Raw genomic sequence first — 12,022 nt, 5'->3', positions numbered from 1 at the left:
GAAGGGTATCATTACTTGTTGATAAAGTCTATTGAGATTATGTCATAGGAATTAAAGGTTATAATTTTCTTGCGGACCTGATTCCTATCTTCTTGCCCAACTTTGATATTATTCTCGACATGGATCGATTGTTAAAGAATCACACAGAACTCTTGTGCTACGAAGAGATGATGAGCATCCCTATCAAAAAGGAGGATTCTATTTATGTCTAGGGTGAAAATAATAAATTTCTTTCTTAATACTCATATATTATATCGAGGACATATTCTAATTATCCGGATAATACAGTTGATACCTTGAAAGAGGAGAAAAAAACTGTGAATGATAACATTTGGATAATTATCGACTGGCTGATTAAGAATGCCTATTTTCTCGTCATATGTGAAACAGCTTCAATGGAGAAATGCGCACAAATTTATTTAGGCGAAATTGTGACGAGACATGGTGTGTCACTAATGATTAGTTCCAATTATGATACTCGCTTCCTTTTTGATCGAGTATGCAACGAGAATTGGAACCTCGAGTTGTTTTTAGCATAGCCTATCATCCCCAGAAAGATGGTCAGACGGAAAGAACAATCCAAACTGTAGAAGATATGCTTCGTGCATGTGTCTTGGAGTTCGGTGGTAATAGGGACAAATGCCACACTCCACTATATTGGTGTAAAGAAGAACAGAAAATCCTTGGTGGTCCTGAAATGATTCAAGACACTACTGATAGGATTCAAATTGTACGTGAAAGAATGAAAACAACCCAGGATCGATAACAGTCCTGTGCAGAAATGGAGGAGACGATTCATAAAATTTCAAGTGGGTAACACTGAAAGTAACCATGTGGATAGACATTATAAAATTTGAGAAGAAAAGGAAATTGAGTCCAAGACTTGTTGGACTTTTCAAAAATTACTAGAGAGTTGGTCAACAAGCATATTGCTTGGGATTGCCTGAAGATTTATCAGGTATACATGATGTATTTCATGTAAGTTATTTGCGTAAATGTTTAAACGTTTATGATGAAATGGTTCTATTATCTGAGGTGAAACTGGATAATAAGTTAAGTAGAAGAGATCGTCGAACAACTAATCTATGTAATAAAGAAGTGAAGTTGGTGCATGCCAAGTGGAAAACACCATCGAGACCCAAATTATATTGGGGGAATATAAGAATAAGATAAGAATGAAATATCCCCAATTTTTTTCTAATCAATGTGATTTCGGGGACGAAATCCTCAAAAGGAGGAGGTATTTGTAACATACACATTCTGAAATCGTGTATTGTTATTATTTATAGTGAATAAAATTGAGTATTGAGTTCTAACAGATAGTTTTTACTAGAAATGAAGTAAAACTATGTTTAGAATCACTCATAAAATATTGGAAGTCTTATGAGATTCCAATTACTAGTCAAATAGTGAAATTTAACGAAATATAAAATTTGAAATAAGTGAAATTTTATTATTTAATGTTGCAGAGAATCTCGTTAGAAACATTTAGGTGAAAACCTCGTCGAAATCCGAGTTATAACGAAGAAGTTATGACCAAACGAAGATCCGTGATAAATCTGGAAAATACTTTTTCGCGTAAAAATTTAGTTTTTGATAAACTAATTTTTAGTCTTAGTGATGTAAATGAAAGTTGTAGAACTCGTGAAAATAATCAACTTCCATATAAAGACCGTTTGAATTTGACTTCGTATGAGGGAGTTATGATTTTTCTAAGTTTCCGGATTAGTAGTAGACAGCTAAAAACTCGAATTTTAGATCGAGTGATTTTTAGCCGACACAACCTAAACGAGAATTGAAGGTCTAGTCATTTGTAGTAAAACGGTAAAAAGTCTGACGAAAACGGACGTCAGATGAAGAAGTTATGAATTTTTAACGGATTTTCCTGTCCCGGTCTGTTAAAAATAATAATATTAAAATTAAAGCCAAAATTAGCCGACAAAGTCTAAACGAAAGTTGTAGAACATAATTTTAGCTACGCGTGCATATAAAGAACGTCAAAAACGGAGTCCGTATGAGAAACTTAAGGATTTTAGAAGATTTGGGTGCATTTCTCGAGAAATTTGCATGGATAAGAAGTGGCCACGTCACCTCGCACGAAGCAGGTGCGTCACCGAAGTCATGGCAGAGTCCGGATCCGACGCCTGTTCTCCAGCTGTCTCGGTCTCGCATGGCTAGCGTTGTGGCCTCGCCTCGCTGCGCCACCTGCCCCTTCGCGTGTCCGAGTTTCGCAGGAGCCATGTCCGAGCCACGCAACAGCCTCGTGTCCCTTGTTGCTGATGCCACCGAGCTGCTTCGCTGCCAGGTTCCTTCTCAGCCGACCTTCGGACCTCGCCTATAAATAAGGAGGCTGCGAGATCTTCCGACTAGAATCCCAAATTTGGCATTTTTGGCCCCCTTTTGAATATTTTCACTATTTTAAATTGCCCTGAAGCCCCGATAACATTTTTAAAGCCCGGAATACGCCCCGAAGTGCTCGGGGAGCCCGAGAAATTATTCTTTTTGGTTTGAAGCTCTACCCTCGCAAGGCCTATTTTTCAATATATTTCCCGGTTTTCAACGACGAAAGCTATTTACATGAATGTAACCCTAATTCTCCGCACTATATAAAGAGGTCTCTAGTTCATGAAATGGGACTAGTGTAGAGTACACAAGAGGGCAAAACCGATTTGGTGCAAGTATCCTTATTCTCAAGTTATTCCAAGGGTTCTTGGTGTTGTGTGAACCATTTGAGGTGCAACACATGGGGCACTAGGCTCTTAAAGGTTCAAGACTTCAACCTCCATCAAAAGGTATGTCATTCTACTAGTTTCTTGTAGTATAGTTGTTTCATATTATGCTAGTTAGGATGAAACCTTGGAATATATGATAATTGCATGTATAATAGAGAAAACATAGATCCAAGGTTTATAGGGTTGCTTGTATACCATAAGAGTGTTAGAAGATCAAAACCTTTTAGTGGTATTAGAGCCTAGGCTTGTTTTCAATTATACTTGATGGAATTTGCTGAAAAAAGCTGTAAAAATCGGATTTTTTTGCTCTCTGGACAGGGGACTCGACGAGTCCATTGATGGACTCGACGAGTCCATTGATGGACTCGACGAGTCCATGTGAAAATTCATCCAACTCGGCGAGTTGGATCCCCTGACAGCATATGTTCGAGTTTTTGGCTGGAATTGGACTAGGAACATTAGCCTAAGTTGTTTTTGAACTTGTAAACCTATTTTTGATGTGGTAATGTTCATGCTAATCAAATTTCAAAGATAATTGTCAATAGATTCATGTTTTGTATTAGTTTAGTGGGGGTATGTGATAATGTTATGAGTTAGTTTAGATTAATAGAAGAGTTATGTGATAATGTGTTTGCAATCCAAATTGATCTAAAAGTTGTTCATAATATCTGTTTTTGTAACTTGTCCTCAAGTTATATGAAAAGTCACGGTCCCTTCGGGGACATCCGATAAAATTGGAACGATACAGAGAAGATTAGCATGGCCCCTGCGCAAGGATGACACGCATATATGAAAAGTCACGTTTATGATTTTTAAAACTCATAAGATTTCCAATAGTTATAAAAATGAAGAGTCTCATTTTTAAATGTTTTAAAGTCTTCCATAACTTGTCCTCAAGTTATGAAACTTGAAGAGTTTTTTCATTAAAACTACTTTAAACTCATAAGTTATGGAATTGAAAAGTTTTTTGAATTGTTAAAAACTTGCCCTCAAGTTTTGGAATTTGTAAAGTCTCCCCTCATTAATACTTTAATTCCAAGTTAAATCTTTAGAACTTTAAAAGTTAAAATTCAACCCTTATACTATTATAATATTAATAGTTAATAGTTATATATATGTATAAGAACAAACTCAGTCTTACTGTTAGTAGGCCTCATTCACGAAGCCGGTCTATAAGGGGGTATAAGGTTACTGCCTATAAAATGGCAGTTTAATGGGTGTCCACTCTCACCCACCACTTCCTTGACTGGTGGAGGGTCGTTAGCCGAAGGGGTTTGACAGGACTCTAATTCTCCCATCTTTATAAGTATAATGATAAATATAAAGTAACTAAACATTTTATAAATTCCCAATCTTAGTTACTTTAGGAAAATGTGAATTTGGTGCTAACTCATTAAAATTACACTTTTGCACTTTGCTTAAGTTGGTAGTGGAGCGCGTATGGTTAACCGACACACTAGCCTGGATTTAACAAGGTAGGAAAATGGTAACTTAATGTTTATCATAGAATCGGTGGAGCACATGTGGGTAACCAGCACATCGATTAAGTGATAAATATTAAGGGTACCAAGTTTATTTGCATGGTTATTCACACTTTGTTAGTAATCATCGGCATCCCCGTCACAAACTTGAAAGGGCACAATCGAGATTGAAACATGCCATTGAAAAGTTCAATGAATCTCAAAAGATCTAGGAGTTTCAAACCAGTTAAAACCTAATTTCTATTTCGTTTTTTCATGGTGGAAATTGGTGAATCTTCTTTCGCCAACCTTCAAATATTTTATAGCTTGGATTACGACATCCCTCTTCCAAGTTATAAAATATTGTGTTGGGTCCTAGCCTTAATATTTCATATTGGGCGTCATATTAAGGACTTAAATCAACTAACTTGAATTTCTCCCATTGTAGATGTCTGGTTTAGACAACTATGATATTCCCAAATCTCTTGAAAGAAGCTTTCCTAATGAAGATGTTGTCCCATGGTTGGATCATGGAAATCATACTTCTCTTCTTCTACCTCCTCCAATTATTCTCCCTAACCCACAAGTTCTTGGAAAGTTCAAGGTCACTCAATCCCTATTGGCAAGAAAAGTCTATGTGTGCTCACATCTTGGAGATAAAGTCACATATTGACAGGTCGGGAGAGTTGGGTGTCAAAGTCTTGAGGAAGTTGGTTGTTGACTAGGTTCTTCAATCACTTTCTAAGTCACATAGTGAGTTCTTTAAGGACTACTATGTAACAGACTATGACATGACCCTTAATGATCTTACCTATTTGCTTGATGTTGCTGAATTAACAATCATTTGGAGCACCTGTAAAGCAAATTTGAATGGAAGATCGACTTCCCAAACTTCCATGGACATTGACAATGGTAACATTTGAAATCCAGAAAAGCTTTCTCTTCCCAATGGAAAGGGATCGGCCATAGTCAACTCCGTTGACCAAATGGTAAAGAGAAAGGCTAAATCTGAGATAGACCCGTGTACCATTCCCAAAGGGTCCATATGTTTCTGTTGTCAAGAGAAGGGGCATTGGTTACGAAGTTTCCCTGGCTACCTAAAAGATCTAAGAGAAGGAAGAATAAAAAATTTTGACTCTACTTCGGGTAAAGTCCACTATCTAACTCTGTTAAGTTCCTAATTGATGATTCTTAATACAAAATGTGACTAGGTTACATTTTGATGTTTGGCAGGATCAAGCAAAGGGAAGGAAACTTAAAGGAAGAGTATGTTGAATCTGATCGCGAAGATGGATTTCAATCGCATGGTTCGAAGATCGGATTCTTGAGCTACTACTTAGGAGTCATGATAAATTGCTAAGAAATATGTAATAGCATAGTTTTCATTTAAAGTTGCATTGTAAGGAATAAGTTTTTTTTCCACATTTTAATATATAAATAAAATTTTGTTTTATTATATATCTCCTTGCAATGGCATTTATGGAAAATTGATGTTTGTATGTTTCTAGCAATAATGGTAATATGAATTTGATTCTTTCATTTGTGGTAATGTCTAAATTTTCCAAATAAAGTAAGATTCTCATCACCCAAGTTTTCAATAGGACCGAAACTTGGAATCATGCATGTTGTATATTGAATGAAACTTTTCATCTTTGGAAAATTAAGACTAATTCCTTGTGCACATGTATATGTGAGTCAAGTGAAGGACAAAGGGATCGGGTACATTTGGTTGTGTGCTGGTAAAGTCCACCACAAAGATTGACAAGACTGTTCGTCAAAATTTACTAAAGTTTATTAAATATGGTTATACTTACAAGTTTAAGTATAATTCTGAAGCATTGTAAAAGTTTTGATGTACGGCAGGACGAATGAGTAGAATCAAATTTGACAGAAAGATAAATGTTTCTCAAATCTGGAAAGATGGGAGAGTACTTTAGTATCATGTTTTATGATCATCTTAATGATTGTGAGACCATATCACAATTCAAACTCTAAGGACATCTTAGTGCATTTGTCACACCCCCGAACCAGACGACGGAAACGCCCCGGGGCCCGTGTGACTAACAACTGAATTATCATCACAATGAATATACATGAAACATAACACATTCATCACCAATATTAAATATAACAACCAGCATTTTTCACATCAAGTACATTGTTATAAATTACATAAATTCAAAGATGAATAGTACGATGAGTGATGTTACACAAAATAAATCCATACATACTTAAAAAAATCTTCCTACTTAACGATTACCTGAGAATACAAGTTATTTTGAAAGCGATCAACATATATAATATTGGTGATTTCATAAGTATTGTTGGGTCTGTTCGATTGTGTCATGGGCTCGGTCCTTAGCCCAGTTTGATTGCCGTATTGGGCCTGTCCAACCATGCATATTTTTGTACTAGGGTTTAGTATATAAGCTACATGCATGCAGTCTTAGAAGGCATTTTTTCATTGTTTATTTTCTCCAAAGTTTTGTAAACCCTAGATCGCCTCTACAGCGGAAGTTCTTCATCGAGCTCTGCTGAGGTGTGACTTTATTTTGAATCATAAGCATACATTTGATTCTATTCTGTGTTCATTCTTTTACTGTTCTTGACTTATTTGATTTCAATATTCATACATGTGAAAGATCTAATCGATCTAGAGTTTTAACTCATCAATAGGTATCAGAGCGGTAGACTGTGTAATTCATACACATCTCTTCTGTCGAAGAAGTTATTAGGGTTTTAATTCCGCATTGATTGATATTTATTGAGCCGTCACTCTATATTGATGTATCTCATTAAATGTTGATCTAACCCTAACGATATATTACAAGTCTGGTCTTTTATTGGTTATCGATCAAAAGTCTTTACAATGTCCATGGATGATTCACAAACTAATCCAATCAATATCTCCAAAAGCATAGGGTCTACAACAAGAATACCAATCTTGTATACACAAGACCATGAAGTTTGGACGCATCACTTTGAAGATTACGTGATTGGATCGGAGGATAATGGATACTTAATTTGGGAAGCGATTACTGCAGGCCCATTCGCTCACTCAAGCACATCTAAGATTGTTAAAACCCAGAAAGAGTACAATCAGCTTGTCAATTATGTCAAAGATATTCCTCAGGATGAGAAGGAGAAGTTTCAATGCAACATTAAGGCCCTGAGGATGATAAGGTTTGCACTACAGTCGGGTACATTTCGTTTAGTGAGTTCTTGTACTACAACTAAAGAGATTTGGGATATATTGAAAGAATTATATTCCACCGACGAAGATTTGGAACATTCAATCCAAACTCTCTTGTTGTCTGAATTTGGTGACTTTAAGCAGAAGCCTGAAGAGAAACTTGTTCAAACTTTTGATTGCTTCAATCATCTTTTAAGTAAGATGATAAAACATGGGATTGAAAGGAAAGTCATCGAACAAAAGGTTACTTTCATGAATGGCCTCAAACCCGAATGGATGGCTGTTGTGTCAACAGTTAGAGCTCATGAACAGTTCAAGTTGTATTCTCTGGCAAAACTCGTGGGTATTTTGAAATCCTATGAGAGTGCTCTATCTAAGGAAACGAATGTGGTTTCCAGTCTGGGTTCTTTAGCTCTTGTCTCTAAAGGAAAAAGTTCGATTGAAGAAGAAGAGGAATTAGATCTTGCAAATTATGATCTAACCGGTGAAGAACACACCATGATGGTGTCTAATCCTAGAAAATTCATTAAGAAGAAATTCCCAGCCAACAAGAACCGAAACTGGTAGGGTAGTTATAGCGCCGAAAGGATCAAGGAGAAACCGAAGATGGGGTCAAAGTATGAAGAGTCAAAGAAGGAAGAAAAAGTTGGAGGAGACTCAGGATTCGACTGTCATTACTATGCAGGCAAGAATCATTTTGCTAAAGACTGTATGCTGAGAAAGAAAGAAGAGAAGACGAATGAAGAAGATGAGGAAGCGAGCCTCCTAAGAAGACTGGAGGAAATAAAGAAAAGAAAGTATGCTGCTAACAATACTACAATGAATGCTTTAATTTTGTAGGATATAGACAACAGAGATGAATTTGGTAGTGTGGAGGTCTGGTCCACCGATTCTGAGGATGAGGAAGTCAGGAAGCCCACTCATGGAAAGGCTATGCTGGCAAAAGAAGAACATGCAACAGGAAGGTGCTTTGTGGTGACCGAAGGTGTGTCCCAAATGAGAGGATACACAACCGATGGGGTAATTGAAGATGAAAAGGAGCGACATGATAGGTGTTTTGCTGCCAAGCCTGTCAGTGCTCAGATCAACGAATGTGATGAGTTGATCAAAAAGGTACAAAATATTCTTGCTTCTCTAAAAATACCTGTTACTAATTATGAAAAGCAATTAAGTAACTTAAAGTCAAAATTCTCGAGCATAAGTAGCAGTCTCACCCAAACCCGTGTCACAAATTCTAACCTAACTGATCAAATCAGCAGGATTTCTTCAAAGAGTGAGGAACGAAGGATGTGGATCGACCAAAAGGAAAAGGAGTTAATTAGATCTAAGGATGATTCTATTTATTTGAAAAGAGACAATCTTAAACTTCTTAAACAGCAAAATGTGTTTTGTTTAATTGCTAGGAGACTCTATTTTAACATCACTCAGTTGCATCTTGATTGTGAAATAGGAAAGAAGACACATCACATGATTTTACCCTCCCTTGAATTAAAGGAGGATGAAATCGATGTTGAAGCCTACAACTGTGAAAGCGTTGTATCTTCTGACGAAGTCTCTCCAGCGTATAAAATAGGTCTGGACAAATTTGAATCCTACATAAAGTCCAAAGATCACAAGGACATGCTCAAAAATCTGTTAGACGAAAATGATAGATTGAAATTGAGAACCGAAACTGTACAAAAATTTGACTCTTTGAAGGCCAAGTTAAGTTCAGAAAATAAAATTGATGTTGAAAACACATCTGAACTTAATGAGGATGATGATCTGAGTGAAATCTCTGTATAGGATTTCGTGGATTGTTCTGAATTTGCCAAAACAGAACCTAAGTCACACAAGAACCTAATTTCTTAAAACTCTGTTGAGTTTGCTCGTTCGTCTACCGACAAAACCAATGTTCTCAAATCCAAAGTTGTTGTATACCAAAAGGTACAAACAACTCCAAACCAAGTCTACACAGTACCAGGTGTCACTCCACATCAAACTGTAGAGTTAACAGCTATGGTAGAAGAAGACAATGCTGGAGGATGTGACGAATTTTTCTGGTCGGCCCCAATAGACAACGCTGATGAGACGAAGGGTCTTTCTAAGAAAACTTCATGGAGAGTGAAAGGTAGATACATACCTGAACCACTAAATGAGCCTACAAAGTATGATGTGCCGAGCACAAGTGGCACTAAACCCCTATTGGACGAACCGATGCAAACCACTAGTGATACCTCTTCGGCAAAAAGTGAATGTTGTGCTCATACTTCGAAAAGAAAGGCCAACATTCACAGAAATCCAAAACAAGTGGCTGATAGAAAGCATCAAAGAAATCTGAGATACAAGAAGAATCTCTCAGAAAGAAAACAGTTTTGGAATTCCCAAAATCCTGACTTTATAAGGATAGAAAGGAAGCACAAATCACAAGAAGACTCAAGGAACCGGAAGGGTAGTTTCGGTCCTACGTCGGGAATAAAGCAAAAGAGCAGTTTTTGTCCTCACCACTATAACACCGTGAATTTCAAAATAATTTTTCGCATAAACATTTTCATTTAATTTTCATAAAAACATCAATGTTTCAAGACTCCAATCCACATCATACATAAATTCCAAGATCACATATATAAAAATCCCATGCGTGTGTACAGATCAAGCCGGCGCCTTCCCACGGTCATCACTAGTACCTGAAACAAACAACACTAACACTGTAAGCACAAAGCTTAGTGAGTTCCCCAAAATACCACACATAACACATATTAGCCACTGGAGGCTATAACTCTATGGGTCCGTAGACCCTACTTTGTGAACCCACTGGTTCTAACTCTGGGAACCTTCCGGTTCCAACTCTATAAACATGCACAACATAAATCACATAGAAATAATGCAGTACAACACATAACATACATATAGCATAAAAATACTCTGTCACATAACTCTGATTACCTACTCAGGGTAGAGTATAGTGAAAAGACTCACCTCGCGTATCTCGATAACTCGCAAATCCCGGAAATCACTCGCGCTCGATCCTCCGAGCTATAATCCTCCTATAACACAATATACCTCTAATTAACACTTTCTCAACTAATGTTGACTACCCTCATCTAGTCAACACTGGTCAACTCTGGTCAACGGTCAACTTTGACCGGACTCGGCGAGTGCACTAGAGCGACTAGGCGAGTCTATACGTGTTCACTGACTCCGTGGGAACCTCTTTTGACACGTCGAGTACTCTCCCGACTCGACGAGTTCCACCTGGCATGAATTGCGGGGCCACCACGACTCAACTCGCTGAGTCTCAAGAATAACTCGGCGAGTTCCAGCTCGACTCAGTCCACCTGTCAACCCTCTCTAACTCTTCCTGACTCACTGAGTCAACCCTTAACTCGGCAAGACCACTCGCTGAGTGGTTAAGGACAATCTTCATGCTACTCGCCGAGTTTGTCCTTCGGACTCGGCGAGTCCATGCCATGCATCAAGTCAAACTCGCTTCTGAGGTCAGATCCGTTCCAACAACTCATAGATCTGGCCATCCCAAGCACATTCATCACGTAAAGTCACAATCTTGGCTACCATGCAACGCCTACAAGGCTTCTTTTGAAGAAATGACCTCTAAAATGGTCACCTAAGTCTCCAACTCAAAAGAAAAGGCATAAAGCATGGCATTAGGGACTCTCTAGACCTACTAAGGTCCAACTCTAGGTACCATATCCCCATGGGACCTCTCACACTCCAAATACAAGGCAAACAAGGCATGAAGAAACCCTAGATTTGACCATATCAAGAAAAACACGAGTATTAGCTCTAAATGTTACCTCAAATAGCTTCTTCTGCTGAAATGGGAGTAGATCCAAGCTCCCCAACTCTCCTAATTTGGCCTTCCTCTTCCTTTCTTGCAAATACACACAATAATGATGAATAATGGCCTCTTATCTAACTCACAAGAACTCTCAGCTGCTCTAGTGCTCTCAAGGTCGAAGGTAGCCACAATGGAGGGGTTTAAGGTCCTTTAAATAGGGCTCAAGGCCGGGAAATTAGGGTTTCATTAAACAGCGCGGACTCGCCGAGTCCAGGCGCGAACCCGCGTCGAAATCCGCGATCATACTCGGTGAGTCTAGGCTCCAACTCGCCGAGTCTCCTCGCAAAACACCAAAAATATATGAATAAATAATACCTGGGAATCCGGGCTGTTACAATTCTCCCCCACTAGAACTAGACTTCGCCCTCGAAGTCTCGCTCTGCAAATAACTCTGGATGTTGCTCACGCATCTCACGCTTCGGTTCCCAAGTCATATCGGACCCCTTCCGATGCTGCCACTGAACCAAAACCAGGGGTACCTCCTTGTTCCTCAGAACCTTGATTTTCCGATCTCTGATGGCCACTGGTCTCTCAGCATAATTCAGGCTCGCATCCACCTGAATATCTTCTAATGGAACCACTGCCGACTCGTCGGCTATACATTTCCTCAGCTGCGACACATGAAAAGTGTCGTGAATCTGCCCCAACTTTGCTGGCAAATCCAAACGATAGGCTACCCGGCCTATCCTCGCGATCACTCGGAAAGGACCAATATATCGGGGCACCAACTTTCCCCTCATCCTGAATCGAATCACTCCTTTCCAAGGAGAGACCTTCAGGAGTACAAGGTCGCCAACCT

The 12,022-nt window shown here is 38.5% G+C and overlaps 1 non-coding gene across 1 annotated transcript; it reads left to right on the top strand.

The window, feature by feature from the left end:
- Positions 1-3,441: 3,441 nt before the first annotated feature.
- On the top strand, positions 3,442-3,546 carry LOC111910965 (U6 spliceosomal RNA). The gene has a single exon (XR_002856695.1). It is a non-coding gene; the product is annotated as a U6 spliceosomal RNA (small nuclear RNA).
- Positions 3,547-12,022: the final 8,476 nt, after the last annotated feature.

This window comes from Lactuca sativa, chromosome 3 (assembly GCF_002870075.4).
Source record: "Lactuca sativa cultivar Salinas chromosome 3, Lsat_Salinas_v11, whole genome shotgun sequence".
NCBI classification, from domain to species: Eukaryota; Viridiplantae; Streptophyta; class Magnoliopsida; order Asterales; family Asteraceae; genus Lactuca; species Lactuca sativa.
This window is presented reverse-complemented; position numbering and strand designations above follow the sequence as displayed.